Raw genomic sequence first — 5,634 nt, 5'->3', positions numbered from 1 at the left:
ATTTCGATTGGAATCGAGCCAATGAAAAGTGGTTTTTGATTTCATGATAACTTCGGGTTTGTTCATTTTTGGCGAATTGCTAGTCTAATTTGAAAGGAATTGAGCCAACGAAAAGTGGTTTTTGATTTCATGATAATTTTGGGTTTGTTCATTTTTGACGAATTGCTAGTCTAATTCGATTGGAATCGAGCTACTGAAAAGTGGTTTTCTTTTCATGATAATTTCGATTTTGTTCGTTTTTGGTGAATTGCTAGTCTTAATTGATTGGAATCAAGCCAATGAAAAGTGGCTACTGATTTCATGATAACTTCGGGTTTGTTCATTTTGGCGAATAGCTCATCTAATTTGATAGGAATCGAGCCAATGAAAAGTGGTTTTTCATTTCATGATAACATCAGATTCATTTTTAGCGAATTGCTAGTCTAAATCGATTGGAATCGAGCCAATGAAAGTGTTTTTCATTGGATGATAACATCGGATTTGTTCATTTTTTGGCGAATTGCTAGTATAAATCAATTGGAATCGAGCTAAAGAAAAGTGGTTTTTCATTTGATGATGTCTTCAAGTTTTTTCGTTTTTGGAAAATTGCTAGTCCAAATCGATTGGAATCGAGCCAGTGAAAAGTGGCTTTTGATTTCATGATATCTTTGGGTTTGTTCATTTTAGTGAATTGGTAGTCTAATTCAATTGGAATCTAGCCAATGAAAAGTGGTTTTTGATTTCATGATAACTTTGGATTTGTTCGTTTTCGACAAATTGCCAATATAATTCGATTGTAATCGAGCCAATGAAAAGTGGCTTACGTTCCATGATAACTTTGGGTTTGTTCTTTTTGGTGAATTGCTAGTTTAAATCGATTGGAATCGAGCCAATGAAAAGTTACTTTTGATTTCATGATAACTTTGGCTTTGTTCGTTTTGACGAATTGCTAGTCTAATTCGATTGGAATCGAGCCAATGAAAAGTGGTTTCTGATTTCATGATAACTTCGGGTTTGTTCATTTTTTCCAAATTGCTAGTCTAATTAGATTGGAATTGAGCCAATGAAAAGTGGTTTTTGATTTCATTTTAACTTTGGGCTTGTTCAGTTTTGATGAATTGCTAGTCTGATTCAATTGGAATCAAGCTAATGAAAAGTGGTTTTTGATTTCAAGTTAACTTTCGGTTTCTTCATTTTTGGCGAATTGCTAGTCTAATTTCACTGGAATTGAGCCATCGAAAAGGCATTTTTGATTTCTTGATAACTTCCAGTTTGTTCATTTTTGACCATTTGCTAGTCTAATTCGATTGGAATTGAGCCAATGAAAAGTTGTTTTCATTTCATAATAACTTTGGGTTTGTTCATTTTTGGTGAATTGCTAGTCTAAATCGATTTGAATCGAGCTGATGAAAAGTGGCTTTTGATTTCATGATAACTTCGGGTTTGTTCGTTTTAGCGAATCGTTAGTCCATTTCGATTGGAATCGAGCCAATGAAAAGTGGTTTTTGATTTCATGATAACTTCGGGTTTGTTCATTTTTGGCGAATTGCTAGTCTAATTTGAAAGGAATTGAGCCAACGAAAAGTGGTTTTTGATTTCATGATAATTTTGGGTTTGTTCATTTTCGACGAATTGCTAGTCTAATTCGATTGGAATCGAGCCAATGAAAAGTGGTTTTCATTTCATGACAACTTCGATTTCGTACGCTTTTGGCGAATTGCTAGTCTAAATCGACTGGAATCGAGCCAATGAAAAGTGGCTACTGATTTCATGATAACTTCGGGTTTTTTCATTTTGGCGAATTGCTCGTCTAATTCGACAGGAATCGAGCCATTGAAAAGTGGTTTTTCATTTCAAGATAACTTTGGATTTGTTAGTTTTTGGCGAATTGCTAGTCCAAATAGGTTGGAATCGAGCCAAAGAAAAGTGGCTTTTGATTTCATGATTTCTTTGGGTTTGTTTGTTTTGGCGAATTGGTAGTCTAATTCGACTGGAATCGAGCTAATGAAACTAGGTTTTTATTCCATGATAACTTCGGGTTTGTTCATTTTTTACGAATTGCTAGTCTAAATTGATTGGAATCGAGCCAATGAAAAGTTGCTTTTGATTTCATGATAACTTCGGGTTTGTTCGTTTTGGCGAATTGCTAGTCTAATTCGATTGGAATCAAGCCAATGAAAAGTAGTTTTTGATTTCATGATAACTTTGGCTTTGTTCATTTTTGGCGAATTGCTTGTCTAATTCGATTGGAATCGAGCCAATGAAAAGTAGTTTTTGATTTCATGATAACTTCGGGGTTTTTTTGGCGAATTACTAATCTAATTCGATTGGAATCGAGCCAATGAAAGGAGTTTTTTCATTTCATGATAACTTTGGGTTTGTTCATTTTTGGCGATTTACTAGTCTAATTCGATTAAAATCGAGCCAATGAAAAGTGGTTTTTCGTTTCACGATAACTTCGAGTTTGTTCATTTTTCACGAATTGCTAGTCTAAATCGATTGGAATCGAGCCAATGAAAAGTGGTTTTTCATTTGATGATATCTTCGGGTTTGTTCGTTTTTGGCGAATTGCTTGTTTAAATCGATTGGAATCAAGCCAATGAAAAGTGCTTTCCATTTCACGATATCTTCGAGTTTGTTCGTTTTGGCGAATATCTAGTCTAATTTGAATGGAATCGATTCAATGAAAATTGGTTTTTGATTTCATGATAACTTCGGGTTTGTTCATTTTCGACGAATTTCTAGTCAAGCTTGATTGGAATCGAGCCAACGAAAAGTGGTTTTCAATTCATGATAACTTCATTTTTGGCGAATTAATAGTCTTAATCGATTGGAATCGAGCCAATAAAAAGTGGCTTTTCATTTGATGATATCTTCGGGTTTGTTTGTTTTTGGCGAATTGCTTGTCTAAATCGATTGGAATCGAGCCAATGAAATGTGGCTTTTCATTTCACAATATCTTCGGGTTTGTTTGTTTTGGCGAATTGGTAGTCTAATTCGATTGGAATCCAGCTAATGAAAAGTTGTTTTTGATTTCATGATAACTTCGGGTTTGTTCATTTTTAGCGAATTGCTCGTCTAATGTGAATGCAATTGAGCCAACGAAAAGTGGTTTTTGATTTCATGATAATTTCAGGTTTGTTCGTTTTCGACGAATTGCTAGTCTAATTTGATTGGAATCGAGCCAATGAAAAGTGGTTTTCATTTCATGATAACTTCGATTTTGTTCACTTTTGGTGAGTTGCTAGTCTAAATCGATTGGAATCAGCCAATGAAAAGTGGCTACTGATTTCATGATAACTTTGGGTTTGTTTGTTTTGGCGAATTGCTCGTCTAATTCAATAGGAATCGAGCCAATGGAAAGTGGTTTTTCATTTCATGATAACTTCAGATTTGTTAGTTTTTAGCGAATTGCTAGTCTAAATCAATTGGAATCAATGAAAAGTGGCTTTTGATTTTATGATATTTTCGGGTTTGTTCATTTTGTCGAATTGGTAGTCTAATTCAATTAGAATCTAGCCAATGAAAAGTGATTTTTGATTTCATGATAACTTCAGATTTGTTCATTTTCGACAAATTGCTAGTATAATTCGATTGGAATCGAGCCAATGAAAAGTGGTTTTCATTCCATGATAACTTCTGGTTTGTTCATTTTTGGCGAATTACTAGTCTAAATCGATTGGAATCGAGCCAATGAAAAGATTCTTTTGATTTCATGATAACTTCGGGTTTGTTCGTTTTGGCGAATTGATAGTCTAATTCGATTGGAATCGGGCCAATGAAAAGTGGTTTTTGATTTCATGATAACTTCGAGTTTGTTCGTTTTTGGTGAATTGCTTATCTAATTCGATTGGAATCGAGCCAACAAAAAATGGTTTTTGATTTCATGATAACTTCGGGTTTGTTTGTTTTTGGCAAATTGTTGATCTAATTCGATTGGAATCGAGCCATTGAAAAGTGGTTTTTCATTTGATGATATCATCGGGTTTATTCGTTTTTGGCGAATTGCTTGTCTAAATGATTGGAATCGAGCCAATGAAATGTGGCTTTTCATATCACAATATCTTCGGGTTTGTTCGTTTTAGCGAATTGGTAGTCGAATTCGATTGGAATCCAGCTAACAAAAAGTTGTTTTTAATTTCATGATAACCTCGATTTGTTCGGTTTTGGCAAATTGCTAGCCTAATTCGAATGGAATCAATCCAACGAAAAGTGGTTTTTGAATACATGAAAACTTCGGGTTTGTTCATTTTCAACGAATTGCTAGTCTAATTTGATTGGAATCGAGCCAATGAAAAGTGGTTTTCAATTCATGAAAACTTCGGGTTTGTTTGTTTTTGACTAATTACTAGTCTTAATCGATTGGAATCGTGCCAATGAAAAGTGGTTTTTCATTTGATGGTATCTTTGGGTTTGTTCGTTTTTGGCAAATCGCTTGTCTAAATCGATTGGAATCGAGCCAATGAAAAGTGGCTTTTCATTTCACGATATCTTCGGGTTTGTTCGTTTTGGCGAATTTCTAGTCTAATTCGATTGGAATTGAGCCAGTGAAAGGAGGTTTTTCGTTTCATGATAACTCTGGGTTTGTTGTTTTTTGGCGAATTGCTAGTCTAAATCGATTGGAATCGAGCTAATGAAAAGTTGCTTTTGATTTCATGATAACTTCAGGTTTGTTCATTTTCGGCGACTTGCTAATCTAACTTCATTTCATGATAACTTCGGGTTTGTTCATTTTTGGCGAATTGCTTGTCCAATTCGATTTGAATCGAGCCAATGAAAAGTGGCTTTTGATTTCATGATAACTTTGTGTTAGTTCATTTTTGGCGAATCGGTAGTCTAATTCGATTGGAATCGAGCTAAAGAAAAGTAGTTTTTTATTTCATGATAACTTCGGGTTTGTTCTTTTTTGACGAATTGCTAGTCTAAATCTTTTGGAATCGAGCTAATGAAAAGTTGCTTTTGATTTCATGATAACTTAGGGTTTTTTTGTTTTTGGCGAATTGCTAGTCTAATTCGATTGGAATCGAGCAAAAGAAAAGTGGTTTTTCATTTCATGATGACTTCGGGTTTGTTCATTTTTGGCGAATTGCTAGTCTGAATCGATTGGAATCGAGCCAATGAAAAGTGGCTTTTGATTTCATGTTATCTTCGGGTTTGTTCTTTTTGGTAAATTGGTAGTCTAATTCGATTGGAATCCATCTAATGAAAAGTTGTTTTGGATATCATGATAACTTTGGATTTGTTTGCCTTTGGCGAATTGCTAGTCTAATCTGATTGGAATGAAGCCAACAAAAAGTGGCTTTTGATTTCATGATAACTTCAGGTTTATTCGTTTTTGGCGAATTGCTAGTCTAATTCGATTGGAATCGTGCCAATGAAATATGGCTTTTGATTTGACAATAACTTTGGGTTTGTTCATTTTTGGCGATTGCTAGTCTAAATCGATTGGAATCGAGCCAATGAAAAGTGGTTTTTCATTCCATGATAACTTCGGGTTTGTTCTTTTTTTGTGAATTGCTAGTCCAATTCGATTGGAATCGAGCCAAGGAAAAGTGGTTTTTGGTTTCTTGATAACATCGGGTTGGTTCATTTTCGTGAATAGCTAGTCTAATTCAATTGGAATCGGGCCAATGAAAACTGGCTTTTGAATTCTTG

Source organism: Olea europaea, unplaced genomic scaffold, assembly GCF_002742605.1.
Source record: "Olea europaea var. sylvestris unplaced genomic scaffold, O_europaea_v1 scaffold4562, whole genome shotgun sequence".
Lineage (NCBI taxonomy): Eukaryota > Viridiplantae > Streptophyta > Magnoliopsida > Lamiales > Oleaceae > Olea > Olea europaea.
Note: the sequence above shows the minus strand (reverse complement) of the source record.